Raw genomic sequence first — 18,470 nt, 5'->3', positions numbered from 1 at the left:
GGTGGCTGCAGCAGACCCTATCATTACCAATTTTAACCCTTTTTCTTCACTAGGGCAGTAGTGTTTACAGCGGAATTAGGTTAGATGATTTGTAAAGATGTTTCTACCTATAAGGTTTCCTGAGAGTGGTGCTTATATATATATAAAATTGTGATTCATTTCTTAAACCAAAAGTCTGGTGAGAGGTAAAACAAGGATTCAATAGGGTGATGTTTCACTTTTTATAAATCAAGGTGAAATTTACATTCAGTGCAATAAACAGACCTTAAGAGTAAAGTTTAAGAGTTCTGACCAATGAAAGCACCTACGTAATCCACGCTCCTGTCCGGATACACAACACTGTCATCGTCCAGCAGAGCTCTCCTGTGCCTACCCGCCCCCCACCAGCCATAACTCTTACTTTCTGTTATCACAGATTAGTTCTGCTTTTTCTAGAACTTCAAACAACGGGAATCATACAGTAAGTACTCTTTATGCTTCTTTCAGCATAATGCTTTTGAGATTCATCTGTGTTATTGCATATATTAACAATTTGTCCCTTTTCAGTGCTAAGGGTAATTCCATTGTGTGAATATACTGCAGCTCATCTATTCTCCTTTGATGGGCATTTGGGTTGTTTCCAACGGGGGCTTGTGGTAAACAAAATTCTAAAATGGCTCTGCAAGATCTCCCCACCCCCCCACGTACACACCCTTCATAATCCCCAGCACTGTAAATATGGTGGATCTTCACTATTGACCTTAGGGTAGGGAGATTATGGAGGCGGGCCTGGCCTAATCGTAACGGATTTTCTCCATCAGGCAGCAGCAGAAGTCAGAAGTTTGAAGCCTGAGAAGGATTCTATATGCCTTTGGTGACGTGAAGATGGGGGCAACCACATGTCAAGGAACGCAGGTGACCTCTAGGAGCTGAGAGTGGCACTCAGCTAACACCTAGCAAGGGGAGAGGATCTCAGTTCCACCGCTGCAAGATCCTGAATTCTGCCAACAATGAGAATGAGCTGAAAGTGGACGTCCCACCCCCAGAGCCTCCAGATGAGAACTCATTCTTGTTGACACCTGCACTTCAGCCTGGTGATGCCCTGAGCAGAGGATCACACCAACACCATGCTCAATTTCTGATCTACAGGACGGTGAGCTAGTAATTGGGGGTTATTTGCGGTAATTTGTTACTCAGCAAAAGAAAACTAATGGGGGGGGGGTTACTATATGCAAGTTGCTACCAATACACATGTACAGGTCTTTTCACAGACATGAATTTTCATTTCGTGCAGTTAAATACCTAGGAATGGAATCGGGGGCTCACGGATAAGTGTAAGAAACTGTCGAGGTGTTTTCCAAAGCAGCTTTACACTCCCACCAGCCATGCACGAGAGCTCTGGGTGTCGCACAGTCTCACCAACGTTTGCCGTTGTCAGTCTTTTACATTTTAGCTGAAATTCTACATGTGTTAGCAGCCTTCTCCACATATGGGGTGAGATCCTCGTCCACTTCCTCCTCTGTAGAGTTTCTGTAACATTTACAGATAACACCACATAAAGCCCTGTTCCGTATTCTTTGTCAGTGTCTCTTAGGAGTCAGGGGTTCCTGTGCACTGGAGCATAAACACTGAAGGGCAGGGATCATGCCTTTATTCCTCTAAATCCTTCCCATCATCTATCCTAGTGCTGCTTCTACAGATTATGTGGTCAAGTTTATGTACTGACATTTCTTTTTCCTTAAAAAGGTAATTAGGTAACAACATGAAAAATTGCTAATGAAGAGGCCACTTTGTAGGGAGGAAAGAGTGTGACCTTGGAATTACAGTTTTAGTTTGAATCCACTGCTGGATATACAACCGTGAGCAAGTTACTTAACCTCTCTGAGTCTTAGGTTCCTCATCTGTAAATGGGCGGGGGAAATGTCTACATTGCACTGCTCTTGTGAACATTCTATGAATTACATGGAAAGCAACTAGCCCAGAGGCTGGCATAGGAGGACGGCGATTGATGGCAGCTATTATTAGCTCTAAGTTTGTTACGATGTTCAGCAAAAAGAAGAGAAACAATATCTTTCTGTTATAACTCTAGAGAAAGCATGGAAGAGAATACATAAAATGGTAAGAGTTGGATAAGGTGGATGAGACCATAGGTGATTTTAATTCTAATTTTTAAACCTTTAGTAATGTTTCCATAATTTTAAAATATAGCAAACTGTTGATAACTTCTAAAACCGGGTGAAGGGTACATGGCAGGGGGGTTATAAATACTATTCTAAATTTCCATTATAGACAAACCTCAAAAACTAGAGTTCACTGTACCAAAAAAAAGGGCAAATATTTACAAAAATTTCTTGATACACTAACACCATACAATTTATTAATTCAAATGATTAGAAATGAGATAAACCCTGAAGGTGCCACATTTAACAAGTTGCAGAGTGTGAACAAACTTTAGGTCGTTTATGAAATTAATTTTGTTAACCCATTAGCATTGTAATTCTATATTAAACCAAAATACCAGGTTTTGAAAACCTGATAAAATATCATGGAATAGTTAATCTATCTGTTAAATACATTTTTAATTCAATAAGGTTTAAGTTGCATAAATGGTAAGTTAATAAAGTGAAAAGTAATAATACCCACTGAAGTGGCTGTTTTCATTAGGCACACGTGCCCACAGAATTATGTCACTTGGACCTCTGGCCTCCTTCCTCAAGAGGTGAGCCAGGGATATGGACCTCTGGCCTCCTTCCTCAAGAGGTGAGCCAGGGATAGAAAGAAGGCCTATCTGGGAATATCCATGCCTGTGGATGTCAGCATGCTAACATTAACTAAAGATTTCATTCTTCTGATATGTAGGAAAATGTGCCTTCGAGAAGGCCCAACTGTGCTAAGCTAGCAGTGAGTGCTATTTTGTTGGGTTATTTCCAATAAAAGGCTTATGCAAACAGCAGTGCATAAACGTCTATGATACGACTGCGGGAGATTATACCCACACAAAAGACAGCTGAGGAGCAGGACTAGAGAGCACAATCACTTCTAAACAGGACTTGGCCAAGTTGCCACTTCATGAAATGAAATAATATCCAAACAGCTCACTACGCTTCCAACTCAGCATCTGTGCTTCATCCAAGGACTTGAGAAGCATCTCCTACCGAAAGTGATTCTCTTCCCAATCAGTCCACATGTGAACTACTCCAAAGAGTCGCACTGATTCTTTGAGGTCACTGAGTACCCCTGGGTTACAACTAAAATTCCTGGGTGATCTGCTAACCAGAATGAATGAGAACCCTAGCGGTCTATCAGGGTTTATACCTTATATTCCTCAGGATTCTAAAAATGGCAAAGGCTCAGGGAGCAGATTAAATACCACAGGAATTTGACTCATTGATTAATCCAGCCCTCTGAAACTGGCGTTATTCCCTAAAAGGCTCTGACAGGATCAACGACCATTTTGAATTACAAAATCACGAGGCTAAAAAGAACGTGAGAGCCATCTCACGCTGGGACTCCAGAAGTCTTCCATCTCAAATTCCCAACGTTGGATAACTCCACAGTCTCCAGTTAGACTTTTTCAATTCGTAACTTTAGTCATTTACATATTAATTAAGTACAAATCTTCCCCAACTGTTCTTAAGAGTTCAAAAAGAAACCAAAGGCTGAGACTAGACCATACTGCTTCTTTTTTAAAAATAAATTTATTTTTTTTTGGCTGCGTTGGGTCTTCGTTGCTGCGCGCAGGCTTTCTCTAGTTGTGGCGAGCAGGGGCTTCTCTTGTTGCGGAGCACGGGCTCTAGGCGCACGGGCTTCAGTAGTTGTGGCACGTGGGCTCAGTAGTTGTGGCTCGTGGGCTTAGTTGCTCCACGGCATGTGGGATCTTCCTGGACCAGGGCTCGAACCCATGTCCCCTGCACTGGCAGGCGGATTCTTAACCACTGCGCCACCAGGGAAGCCCTGCTTCTTTAAAATGTTGGAAAGGACTGAGGTTCCAGGGACAAAACAGAAGAGCTATACCCTTTGGCTATGATGGCCAATGGCCTCAAACACACCTTCTTGTCCTCCTTAAACTCTGGTGGAATAACCAGAGTTGCTCTTCTGACTCTGCTATTCTCTGGACCCTCTGTGTATTAAGTGCTCCCAACTGAAGCCAAGAGAGAGTGACAGTCACACACACCAAGGACTGGAAGAGCCTGGCTCGCTGTGCTCACTGGATCGTAAAGGAACGCTGTGCAGGTACTGATATGATAGTAAGACTTTTTGTTTTTTCTTTTTTTTTTAAAGATTTGTTTATTCTTTATTTATTTATTTAATTTATTTTTGGCTGTGTCGGGTCTTAGTTTAGCGGCACGCGGGATCTTTGTTGAGACATGCGGGATCTTTCGCTGTGGCGCATGGGCTTCTCTCTAGTTGTGGCGTGCAGGTTTTCTCTTCTCTAGCTGTGGCACGCAGCTCCAGGGCGCGTGGGCTCTGTAGTTGTGGCGCGTGGGTTTCACAGCACGTGGGCTCTGTAGTTAGTGGCCCGCGGGCTCTAGTTGAGGCCAGAGAGCTCAGTAGTTGTGGCACACCAGCTTAGTTGCCCTGACCAGGGATCGAACCCGCATCCCTTTCATTGTAAGGTGGATTCTTTACCACTGGACCACCAGGGAAGTCCCACTTTTTGTTTTTTCTTGACAACCTTTTTAAACTAAGATCTGACTGAAAGTCTTCATTTATTCACAAATCTGGCCATATAAACAGAAGAGACAAAAAAGCTTCTCTTTGTGAAGATGCTATATTCTGAGGCAAAGAGTTAATTATTCAACTATTCTAAATTTCCAAAGGCATAAGAGGCACTTGTGACACAAGGTGCTGAGGAACGTGTGTTTTGTGTTTGTCTAGAGGACTGCATCTCGCACAGCACAGCACTGTGTCTTAGCACCAGAGCCGATTCTGGCTCCACTTCAAGGGTCACTTGTTAAATGCTTCTGAATGAGATGGATGATTTCTTCCTCCTTCCCCTCACCCCTGCTCTTTCTTTTTCTGCTTTCCCCTTAGTCGTTCCTTCCTTTCATAATATTAATATTACTTACCCTTGTTTGGAAGAGGGTATATCATAATGTTGATAGCAAGTACAAGAAAAGAGGGGAAATATCATTAGAGGCAAAAAAGTAATCTTTCCCTAAAGCCCCACAGGCCACAGCAATAGTTTATAACAAAGGAAAAACACGTTTGATTCCTGACCTGATGTCTTTCACTTCTTTCTCACTCTTGTTTCTTTTGTAGCTTCAGATTTATTTGTTTCATTCAACAAATACTTACTCAGTACCAATGTCATGTAAGGCACTAAGTCAGGCACTGGGAATACAAAAATGGACAGGACAAAAAAAGCCCTGCCCTCTAGAGACCCATCATCAAGGAGGGCAAAAAGAGAAGTAGGCAAAACTTATATGATCAGAAATGCCATCTCAAGACGGGCTGTTGCAAGACGAAGAGAAACAATGCTTAACTTTGAAAGGGAAAGGCCAGGAAAGGCTTCAGAAAACAGTAGGACAAGCAGGACTCTATCAAGTGTGTGAGGAAGGGGAGAAAGAGGTGCAAAAGCAGGGGAGAGTGAGAGCACATTTCTCACTCGGGCTCCAGTGACATTCACAGGATCACAGCCAAAATGTACCTAAAAGAAGGTGGTGGGAGAAGAGGCTGCAGAGGTGGGCGTGGGCCAGGCTAGGATGAGCTTTGTCTGCAGAGCTAAGGAGGATGAAATTCATCTTGTAGGAATGAGGAACCCATAAAAGGTTCTGAGCAGATGAATAACTAACTGTTTTTCTAAAAGAGAAAGATTTCCATAGGTAGGAAGTTTAAGAAATGATGACCACTTGGGGAGACGCATTAGCAAGTTGTAACAATAGATCTGTGAGAAATGATGAGACTATATGTAAAGTAAGATACCTACCCTTAAGTCTAGTACAGCCCACAAATAAACCCTCACATATATGGTCAAATGATTTTTGACACAGGTGCCAAGATCATTCAATGGGGCTTTTCATACTTGTCGTTTAAACAAATGGTTCTGTGAAAACTGGATAACCACATGCAAAAATAATGATGTTGGACTCTTACCTTACATATATAAAAACTAACTCAAAGTAGATCAAAGACCTAAACATAACGGCTAAAACTATAAAATTCTTACAAGAAAACATAGGGGGAAAGTTTCACGACACTGGCTTTGGTAATGATTTCTTGGATATGACACCAAAAGCACACGCAACAAAAGAAAAAATAGATAAGTTGGACTTCATCAAAATTAAAAACTTCTGTGCATCAAAGGATACCATCAACAGAATGAAAAGGCAACCTATGCATTGGGAGAAAGCATTTGAAAATCATATTTAGTTGATAAAGGGTTGATACCCACTGTAAATAAAGAACTCCTACAACAACCAAAACCCAAAACAATTTGATATTAAAAATGGGCAAAGACCTTGAAAAGACACTTTTCCAAAGATATACAAATGGCCAAAAAGCACACGAAAAGATGCTCCAACATCACTAGTCATTATGGAGACGCAAATCAAAACTACAATAAGATACCACTTCACACCCACTAGGGTGGTTATTATCAAAAAACTAGAAAGTAAATATTGGCAAGGAGAAATACTGGAGAAAATGGAACCCTTGTACATTGCTGGTGGCATGTAAAATGGCACAGCTACTGTGGAAAACTGTGTGATGATTCCTCAAAAAAAATAAACATAGAATTACCATGTAACTCAGCAATTCCACTTCTGGGTAAGTACCCAAAAGAAGTGAAAGCAGAGACTTGAATAAATGTTTGTACATCTATGTTTATAGCAACATTATTCACTTGGTAGAAGCAACCCAAGTGTCCACTGACAGATGAATGGATAAATAAAATGTGGTATACACACACACACACACACACACACACACACACATACACACACACAATGGAATATTATTCAGTTATAAAAAGGAAGGAAATTTTGACCTATGCTACAAGATGGATGGATGGATGGATGGTGAAGACATGTTAAGTGTATGTAATAAGCAAGGCTCAAAAAGATTAGAACCTCTTATATGAGCTTCCCAGAGCAGTCCAATTCATAGAGGCCAAAAGTACAATGGTGGCTGCCAGGGAATGGCGGGGAGGAGGAATGTGGAGTTAGTGTCTAGTAGGTACAGACTTTCAACTGTGGAAGATAAAAAAATTCTGGAGGTGGATACTGGTGGTGGTTGTACAGCAATGTGAATGTACTTAATGCCACAGATCTGGACACTTAAACATGGTTAAAATGATAATTTTTTTATGGATATTTTACCACAGTTTTCTTAAAATTCTATATAGTCATAGTTTAGTTAGGCTATGTCAAAAATGTCCTCATGTTCAGAGCTTTGCTTATGTTTTCTACATTGTCATTACTGCCTCAATGAAAGAGTGTTCTTTGTCAGGTGCCAGAATAGTTAAAATTTACTTCAATTCATATGAAGTAATACATTTAGAACTCAGTGGTTAGACTGAAAATTACCTCTAGCCTCTAAGAAGGGAAGCCAAAGCACAACAAACACATGACCATTCCTTTGGGAAGGAGACATCTGGTCTCTTCTATACTGATCATAACCTCCACGCTAACAGAGCCACCTGCTGTGTGCCCACGGTTTCGAGAGATTCGTGTTAGTTTATTAGTAGTCCATTAAGTAAAATTACCCCCAAATTTAGGAGTATTTTCTGCCAAACTTACAAAACAGAAGATAAAACCACGTGCCAACTAAGCAAGAGAAGCTCAACAAAAAGGTTAGAGAACAATTTACTTATTAGCTCAGAAGTGACAGAAGTAAGACTAGCTTAGATATCTAAAATCTTCCTTAAGCAAGCCATGAAAAACACACATAGGTAACTCTATATAATCCAAGCTAATAGATGATTTCCAATTTATTTCTATTTTACTGTGGAACGGAGTAATTGATGTACACTAATTCAAAGGCAAAAATACTGAGACACGAAATGAGACTACGTCTCTCAAGGCTGGACCCGGTCATGGAATCCGCGAGGCCTGGCAAATGCACCACGCACGTGCTGTGGTTGCCCCGTGGTTGCCCCCCCCCCGCCCCCCCCCCCCGGCACAGCAGGCACTGCTCACGAATCGCCTTGCCTCCCCAGCACCGGGGCGAGAGCGGAAGCGAGATCTGGGGCGGCCGCGAATCACACCCGGAGAAGATCCAGGAGAACCTCTGCTAACGCAGGGAGGACGCCACCACCACAGGACAGATTCTGCAACACCAGTTGCTGCGAGAGTGGAAACCGAATCTGCTGCTTTGCAGTAGCCACTTCTCTTTCCGGAAGCTGGTTTTAGACATGAGTAAAGATCCAGGCAAGCCCTCGGTGATACCCTAAACGGTAGTTCTTTGAAGACAGAGCTTTTATCCTTGATAGGATTGAAGAATCAAGGGGCATGACTAGGGATATGCTCTTGGCGTTTTGTTAGAAAAGTGATTTGCTGGTAAAGAAAACCTCCCCCAGCAGCAGAGGAAGGTTTCCGGATTGGCAGCTACTCACCCCGTCTCTCCGATTCTGCCGCTCCCTCCTGGGTTTTGCTCAGACCACATCCCCACCCGCTCCTAGAAAGCAGCTGGCAGAAGGCAGGGTGCAGAGAAATGGAGGCAAATTGACAAAAAAGGTTTTCAGAGGTAGACCTAAACCAGCCTGTCATGGCTACTGAGTGGATGTGGACCAGCAATGGGAACCCAAGTGCAGCTGTTTCCTGGCTGTACACGGAGGAGTCAAGACCACGGCTACGTTAGCCAGTCAGGCCATTCCATGAGAGGGTAGTTCTATTATTTTTGATGTTTTATTATACTTCCCCCTTAAACATGGCCAATTTCATAAAGAAGCCCCATTCTTTATAAGCAAGGCATCTTACTCAGATTACATCAGGTCAAAACTATTTAACAGACTGAAGGGAGAAAAAAAGCAATAAAGACACATTAAAAAAAAATCAAACATGTTTAGCGCTTACCATGTGTCAGATATTGGTAAAGCTGTTTATGGATATTCTTGTCTCTTTTCCTCCCAGCAATATTATCCTGGCGGTACTATCATGTCTCCCAGTTTACTAAGGCACAGAGAGGTCAAGTAAAGCTGGTAAGTAAATGGAGCAGGATTTAGATTCGTGCAGTCCGGTTCCAGAGTCTGTGTCCTTACCCACTACACTCTACACAGAAAGAATAGAGGGTACTTATGCTTAATGATCCCCAAGTGTGCAGGCATTATGCCAGCTAGGTGTTTTGCACGTGGTGTCCCACTGGTTCCTCCAAATACCATATGACACTGGCTTAATCTTCCCCTTTTAGAGAAAAAACTGAGGCTCAGTGAAGTTAAATAACTTATTCAAGGTTACACAATAGAAAAATTGCAAACACCAGTTATTTATTAGGTACAAACTACATGCCAGCCAATCTGCCATGTATTCTCTCTTTAATCCTCTCTACAGCCCTGTAACGTAGGTATTAATTCATCCCTATTTTACAGCTAAGGAAAATGAGGCTTAGAGAGAGGTTCGGTCACCTCATCAGAGTCAGATCAGTAGGAACAAAATTTTAACCTCAGACCAGTCGAGTCCCACATTCCCAGTTTTTCCCCTCTGATGCTGCTGTAAATAAAACTTTATGCATAAGCTACAATACACAAGGCATTATGAGGGCTACAAAGATGATTCAGCTCCGTTCAATAAGTGTGCAGTATAAAAAAGGAGAAAGGGCTGCTGTGCAAATCACTATAACTTCCACTCATCTATTCCTCAACTATTCATTGAGGTCCTTACTATCTGTAGGCACTGTGGATACAGCAACCAACCAGATAAAAATCTTTGCCCTCCTGGCCTTAACAATCTAGAGAGGGACAATAAACAGATAAGTGAGTAAAAGACACAATATGCAAGCTAGTGGTAAGTGCTAAGGAGTTAAAAAAGAAATGGAGGGGGGTGAGCAAGGAAGAGAAACTGGGGACATTTCAGCAGCTGGGGACTCTGCTGCTCTCTGCTAGACCTTTAGACAAGTAGCCGGCCTCCATCACGGGGACAGCCAACACTGCCTCCCCACCTTCCCAAACAGGCCACAGGGTCACTGGCCCTCCTGAGAGTCACGGATAAATCCGTTTTCTCACCATTTCCTTCAAGGCTGGTACAATTTGGCTTCTGTCAGAACACCTTTTTCAATACTTGGCTTCAGTGACACTGCACGATCATGCTTCTCTTCCTACCTCACCTCCCTGACCTGTGTTGAGTCTACTTCTCCCTGCCACCAAGCTAAACAAACAAACACACCCCCAAACCCTATGGCTATTACTTGAACAACACCCTTGGTTTTGCTTCTGGCTATAAAGCCACTCCTTGCAGATCGCATCTGCTGATGCAGGTCCTGTGATCACATCTGTAAAACGGGACGCGATGCACGCTTCAGCCTCACGACATCACCTCAGCTCCAGTGCCCAACTTTCAGCCCCTTACAGACCTCTTTCCTGGATGTGTCCGAAACTGAAGCCCTCACCTATCTGAGGAAACGCCTCCTCCTCTATCTGCTGCTTCTCATTTTCTGTCACCCAGTAAGTTTTCTGTAACTCCTCCCTCTCTCTCAATCTTCAAACCCAATCAATTTCCAAGATCTTTAGATAACACTTTTACAGTTTCTCTTGATCACATCTCCTTCTTTCTATTCCTCTGCAATGGCCAGAATTTCCTCATCTCTGAAGTAGGCTTCCCCAGGAACGTCTCCAACGTGTCAAGGTTCCCCCTTTCTCTACTTATCCTAGGGTCAGTATCAAATTTCAGTGCCATGGTCCCTTCATGTTGAACTTGGGCATAGAAATCACCATACAGTAAAATCCTCAAATCATTGAGGATTAAGCGTGATGAGTATTAACAACCACCTATCACAGTTCTTAACATGCAGTAGGGACTTAAAAAATGTCAGTTCTCTTATTCTTATTCCCTGTGAAATCAAATAGGGATCTGTCATTCAGAGGCCTGTGCAATCTACCTAGTTTTCTAGGTGTTCCAAGCAAATATTCCTCTAGCTCTGTGGTCTCAGTTCTGGCCAAACTAGAGTGCCCAGTGTTCCTAGACTTGACACATCATTCGTGTAGTCCGTCCCCTTCTGTTGAGAGTGAAGTGTCCCCCTGCCATTCTCTGCCCATCTAAACCTTACTATCCTCCAAGGTTTATCACCTCAATAGCCACGTCCTTCTGAAGTCTCCCCTCAGCCGTTTACACAAGAGACCTTTCCCTATCTCAATCCCCAAAAACCACCAACTACTCTAATAGCACCTTACAGTCAATTTATAAATACGTATCGATCATTTGATATGTGCCAGGCAATGTATCAGAAACTGAGGACACAAATGTAAAAAACTACTATATTCTTTGTATATCACGGTTATTATTATCTATGTACTTATTTTACCCTAAGTATACCCTAAGAAAGTAGCCCAGCACTATGATTTTAAGCTCTTTGATGTCAGAGTCTGTGTATTACTCATCTTTGTATTCTCTATAGCAGTTATTATGATACCTTGGTAAATAATATAAGCTTAAATTGCTAAATTTGATGGCACCCATAACAATTCTGTAGTATTTCAAAAACATTTTACTCCAGAGACAATTAAGGGGTTTAGAGCAAAAAATTAACTATTACTAAAACACATATGAGAGAAATTACTATTATTTATAAAATTTTAGATGAAGAAATAAGTATTACATAGTAATTGGGTGCATAACAGTTTACTGTGATTTAAATACAAAGCTAGGATTAGAATGAAGAGTCTCAGACTATGCCCAAACTTCAAAGTCTAAAGAATATGTCAAAGCAATGAATAAATAAGAAAAAGACAAACTCAGTAAAACCCTCAATCCTTGTACTAACTTTTATTACATACTTCTGTATTTTGTTATTGAGTGGAGATCCGCCATGTAAAAGTCTTATGACTGGTACAAACTATGCCATATGTAAATGAGAAATTAAAATGCCTGAATAAAGAACAAATTCACTGCACTGGGTCCCTGATTGGGGAGTTAAACACAAGACTTATTAGTCAGAGGGATAAGCCAAATATAAAGTGGGAAGAAAACCTGACAGAAGATATCTACTCTAAGTCACTCCTCTGTATTCAACACCTCTACTGAGAAAGAGAGTTAGAACCACAGCCCTCCTTTAAAAAGCTATCTAAAACAAAAGCAAATAAAGTCAATTCTCCAGTAGCTTAGATATTATAAATGTGTGAATACATGCTCAGAGAGTGGAAATAAATCTTCATATTTCAAAAATATTTCTTGGCCCTAATACCTCCAAAGGGGTAAGAATTTAATGAGGATTAAGGGCCTATCTATGTTTGGTGCTGAGCTAGGCACCATACCTAATCATTTTCTTTAAACAAAATAATGAAGAAAAAAATCAATAGCTTAAATGTTCAACTTCTAGTGTTAAGTATCACAGGCACTATTATACAGTCAACCAAGAAAATGAATGAAAAGTACACTAACATGCAGCTCCCACTTTTAAGATACTAAAGGCTGTCAATTTGTTTTCCATAAAAACATAGCCAATATCACTTATTTTGATAGAAAAAACTATTCCTTAGAAGTTCCTGGCTAAAAAGTGATTAACAACTCAAAATATTTACAAAGAGCTTAACAAAAATGAAAAGAATCACTGTTACTATTGAAACATGAACTAGTGAATGGACATTTTTCTGGGAAAAGCCACGTTATCTGGGTTCATATGATAGGTCATCATAAAGATAAAACAGCATATTACATTTTGCTAACATGACAATATGCTTTAACAGAAAAGATGAAGGAATGACAAAATCATGTGAAATGTTCTCATTTAGAGGAAAAAGCTTAGGATATGGCAAACAGTGAATATGATGGCAAAACACTGCAGTGAAATTTGAGTCTTAGTTTAGTAAAACATGTAAAGTTCAATTTAAAAAAACTTCAGTACATACAGCAGATATTATGAAATAATTACCGCAAAAGAAATTAGCAAGCACCTAAATATCAAAGCTTCAAATTAAAGTGATTTTAAGCACAGTCAATGTTTACTGAGTGCTTAGTAAGTGCTAAGCCCTTTACACACATTATCTCATCTAATAACAACCCTAAGAAGCAGACATTTATCTTATCCCCATTTTACATTAAGTGTCAGAGCTTGGATTCACACCCAGAATCTGACTTGGTTCGTTACCTACTACAGTAATATACATTGTATTAACATATATGTATTAACATATGGTTCTTTAACCGTATAGTAATGTATACTGTATTAACTTTCATGTAAATTTAATGATCAATCACATACACAGGATAATTAACACGCCCAATCCTCCTGTAATATGGGAGTACTCCTATGAATTGCTCAAATCTATACATGTTTAAGTACTTCTACATAAAGAAGAGGAGAGAGGCAAAGTAGTGACACTTGGTTCCTGACATGGAAAAAGGAAACCAGGGTCACTCTTTTTTGCAGCTCCTTGAATCACAGCCCAGATAGGGGCATGGCTGGGATGCTATGGGAGGGATACATCCTGCCGAACAAACCATGGTCTCTCAACGCACTGAATACGCAACTTTAATAGGCTTATACCAGCTTGGGGAGAGAAGGAGGACAAGAAGCCAGCGGATCAAAGCACAATCCAGCTAAGGCAGGTGGCAGCCAATGAGGGAAGAGAACGCCTAAGAAGGCTGCCTTAATTTCTGCTTTGATCCAAAAGAGACGGTATTTCTTTTTTATCTTTAAGGAACTGGAGTAGTGAGCAAGGAGGGCATGCATTCTGCAGTACCATCATTTTTAGAACCATCGTTTTTATATATACAGTACCATCATTTCTAGAAAAAAAGAAAAAGGCATATTTATGCCTCTTATTTTTTAAATCACTAGTTAAGGTAAGCCTATAGTTTCTACCACTAATTTTAGCACTTTCCTTTTGTTCTAAAAAATCAAGGGTCAGTCAAATTCTTATTTCTGAATTAGGGCAGTCGACCACACATGAGTCTACCAAGGATTAGCTAAAGGTCTGAAAAATTTTAATAGTTTATTAAAAATAATACAAATATACATACACGTATCTACCCAGAAGTCAAACTGAACAACTCTACCAAGTGAACCAAAATATATTTGTTTACATTTTTAAATGGAATAAGGCAAAGTATACATCCCTCTGGCTCAAGATAAATATGTTCCTAAAATGTATATAAAATGTTTTTCACCTACCAAATACTATTTTCCTGTTAAATCACATGATTTAATACGTTTCCTTCAAAAAGAAAAACCACACTGATGGGCTGAGCTAAAAATCTGGAGAAATCTGACCACATGCCTAAGAAGTATGTATTCCAACAGGGGCCTGCAAGCCATCAGCTGAGTCCCATTGGTTTAGGTCGATTACTAGTGAAAATCAAAAAACAACTGAAAATGATCAGAACCTGGCAGGAAACCGACTGATGCTGACCGCTCTCCATTTTGACCAACTTAAACTCACGCAGCAGAACCACACAGACACAAATGATGATACTTCCCCCTTCCCTTAACAGAGACTATTACTTAGGATCAGGACTGCATAATCAAGATGCACAAATTATATTTTAAAATTCATTATGAGGAAATTAAAAATATTTCATGGAGGTATCATATTTATCAGAAGCTAATTCTTTAACTTTCTTTCAGATAATTTTAAGTGCCAATATAGCTGCGACACTCACTAAAGGGTTTTCTTAGGTTCAACTAAATATTCACACTCAAAACGACCACAGGCAACATCTGGCATGAGTCTCCTGAGAAGGATACAGGCCAGAACAGGGCTTGTCAGCCAGGGAGCATTAGGCTCTACTCCGCTGTGGAAGTACTTCCACCAGACCAAGGATCAGTTGTACCCTGGACGGGTGCAGGAGCTGCCCCTTGAGATGTTTCCTGCTCCAGAGCAGCCAGTATCTCTTTCAACAAGTTCACAGGCAAAGCTTCCAAAGTCCCTGTGGGGGAAATGCTTGTTTATAAGACTCACCGCACCCAGGGAATCTCAAAGCTAGGGCTCCCGCATCAGGTATTCGTATTTCATTTATTCAAGATGCAGTTAACCAATCAGGGGTCATTTTTACTGAATATAATGTTGCCTAGAATCATAGTTGATATACAGTCTTATCAGACTACCAAAGGAACAGAGTTAACCGAAAGTTAAAAATGCCAACCTGAAGTATCTCGATTATATCAATAACTCTAAATCAATATAAAAGGGCATTCCCTGGAGGTCCAGTGGTTACGACTGCACTTCCACTGTAGGGGTCCCGGGTTCGCTCCCTGGTCCGGGAACTAAGATCCCACAAGCCACACAGCAAAAAAAAAAAAAAAAAAAAAAAATATATATATATATATATAAAACATAACCCAATAGAAAAATGGGCAAAATGTGTTAACAGGCAGTTCAGAAGAACCCAAATGGCCAATGTGTAATCTCAATAGTAATCAGAGAATGTCTATTAAAAGTAAAATGAAATACCATTCCACACCCTTAACATTGTCAAAAATTAAATCTTAAATCGCATATCTTACAACCCAGCAATTACCCTCCTAGGTAATACCCCAGAGAAATTCTCACATGTACACAAGTTGGCATTCACAAAAACGTTTGCTGCTGGAATGCTTATAAGTGCAAAAAACTGGAAACAACCTAACCGTTCATCAAGAGGAAAATGGACAAATTCTGACATGTTCATATAATGGAATGCTGTACACTGGACTGACTTGCAAATACACGGACATTATCTCAAAACAATGTTATAGGAAAAAAGCAAGTTGCAAAACAAAATGGGCAGTGTGAGATATTTAACCAAGTTTTACAACATACAAAATGATACCAAATATTATAAACAATTAAAAACACAAAGAGTAAAAGTAAAAAGCAAAAATAAAAAGCATGGGTACAATAAATAACAAACTGTAGACAGCAGTTATCTTTGAGAAAAGAAAGAGAATGCTATAAATAATCCAAAGAAAAGGGGTCAAAAAAGTGTTTTTTAATTGGTAAAGAAGAATAAACATTTAAAATCCAAATAAGATTTTATCTTGGTAGTTCTCGATCAGAAAACACTACAACACACTGGTTCTCTTTAACTTTAAGATGATCATTCTATTTGTAACTCATCCTATTTGTAATTTTTTTTGTATTGAACTTCCCTCTCTCAATCTACTGATTGCCTTTTTGATGCCAGGACCCGCAGTCCAGTTGGGACGCAGCGCCCACTGTTCTAGACCAAGCCTTCGCCTCCCACTCTTCTCCTGGCCTCTGGCCTCCTCCTCTCCATTTCACCCCCAAACTCACCCTGTGCACCAAGAGCAAATCAATCAACATAAAATGTCACTTTGGTAATCTCACTCATCAGATCCTGAGATGTAAATCTCTGATGGCAGCCACTGCCTGGAGAATGAAAGGAAAAGGCTTTTAACCCAGCGTTTAAAGGCCTCAGAGTTGGCTCAACGTGTGTCCTCTACACAAAGGGTTCTCTGGCTTTGCTCATTCCCCTCTCCTGCTCTTTGTTCAAGCTGTATCTCTTGCCGAGAATGCTACACCGTCACCACCTCTCTTCAGGTATCCAAATCTTAGTTGTCTTCCAAGGCTTTGCCGCAAGTTTTATCTCCCCCATAAACCCCTCCCTAACCAATGTGCCCTAATTTGGACTCATTTGTTCATTCAAATACTTATTGGATGTAGGCATGTGGCAGGAGACCTAGCTCTGGGGGCACTCGTGGAATGCCTATGTATACTACACATGAATTAAAAACTGGTGGTCCAAGGGCTAACACTCCGCACTCCCAATGCCAGGGGCCCGGGTTCGATCCCTGGTCAGGAACTAGTTCCCACATGCCACAACCAAGAGTTCGCATGCTGCAACTAAAAGATCCTGCATGCTGCAACGAAGACCCAGCACAGCTAGCTAAATAAATAAATAAATAAATATTTTTTTAAAACCCCAAAAAACACCTTGGTCTTTTTTTTAATGTTTATATGTCAACCCTCAACTACGCTATAAGCTTCTTAAAGGTGAGGGATTCATTTTTTTCCCACTGAGCAGCTAACATAGTACTTTGTAGTGGTCAGAGTTCAATAAATTATCTCTGGTTAAATGAATTTTGAAATGATAAGGTTATATCATCTAAGTTTTGGACCCAAAATAATTAACACTTATCCTTGGAGCTTTGAATAATGACAACATTTTCTTGTGAAGTACATATCTAGACAACAAGAACAATGGACTTGGAGTCAGAAGGTCTTGTTTGAACTTAGCCTCCACTACTGACTGCCTCTGGCCATAATACCCTCTATCATTAATCTCCATAAAATGAAAGTATTCACACCTGTCTGAGAAGACTTTCACAACTGTTATGATGAATAAGTAAATTAGGAAAAGACCTATGTTACTTACTATGTAAGAAGAGAGTCTACCTGGTTTCTCAGAAGAATTATAAACCTGTTATAAATCCTTGCTCTCCTGCTTGGTAGAGTTGCCCATATGAGAAGCAGCTGGTCTTGAAATCAATTTCTATGGATTTGGAGTCTGCCCTTGTGATCTTCATTTGGAACCCCCATTTGCCCTCTGTCCTGCCTTAATATTTAAGGCCCATCTCCCCCTTTGGCAGTGCCACAGACCCACTGCCCCACTATTTCAGCTACCGGGGAAGCTCACTGAGACCCACCCCTGCAAGCTAATTTCCAGTAGACTATCTAGTCTATAATATATCCTCTAAATTTACTGATACTCAGTGTAGCAATTTTTATATGATATGGCAGCAAACAGAAATCTGTGCATTCAGTTTGTAGGCAAAAATCTTACATTAGACATAGCTTGACTACTTCTTCCTAAATCTTTTCTTCCTAGGTCACGTTTCTATACCACAATGCAACATCTAAGTAACCACTACGTAATATCTAAGATTATGGGCTCCGGTGCCAGACTAGTTTAAACACTGGCTGCACTAGACGTGTGGCCTCAGAAAAATTATTTCACACCTCCGTGCCTCAGGTTCCTCTCCCGTGAAAGAGTACCACCAGCACCACTACCTCCTAAGGGTTGTCGTATGAAATGAGTCAGCACAAGTAAAACAGAACAGCACCTGATATGAATGCTATACAAGTTCTGTACTTTACAGAGGTAGTAACACCAGTTACTGGAGGAATAAGATGTAAGTATAGTTTTAATGTTTTAACAGTAAGGTTGAGCAAGTATCTTTCTGGTGAGGAGGTCCTTTTAAGCTTAAAAAATTATAGGTATGATATTATCAGCTATCTACTCAGTTTATCTGTAAGGATAAATTTATAAGAAAATTTATTTATAATTTCATTCCCAACAGGTTCATTGTTTTTATAAGAAAAAAATGTTCCCTAGGGAAAAAATGTGAAAAGGAGGGAAAAGTCAAGAAAGAAGGGAAACACTCATATTTCTACTATCTGA

The 18,470-nt window shown here is 40.4% G+C and overlaps 1 protein-coding gene across 7 annotated transcripts in view; it reads right to left on the bottom strand.

The window, feature by feature from the left end:
* Positions 1-18,470, bottom strand: part of NCOA2 (nuclear receptor coactivator 2) — a 268,760-nt gene that overhangs the window by 127,321 nt on the left and 122,969 nt on the right. The window contains exon 3 of one of the 7 annotated variants that reach the window (XM_059902310.1): positions 1,399-1,509. The exons of 5 other annotated variants lie outside the window; for them this stretch is intronic. The gene's annotated coding sequence lies outside the window, so the exon portion shown is untranslated. One more of the 7 variants, XM_059902314.1, reaches the window with a different exon arrangement.

Source organism: Balaenoptera ricei, chromosome 17 (assembly GCF_028023285.1).
Source record: "Balaenoptera ricei isolate mBalRic1 chromosome 17, mBalRic1.hap2, whole genome shotgun sequence".
In the NCBI taxonomy this organism is placed as follows: domain Eukaryota; kingdom Metazoa; phylum Chordata; class Mammalia; order Artiodactyla; family Balaenopteridae; genus Balaenoptera; species Balaenoptera ricei.
Note: the sequence above shows the minus strand (reverse complement) of the source record. Positions and strands in the feature narration are given on the sequence as shown.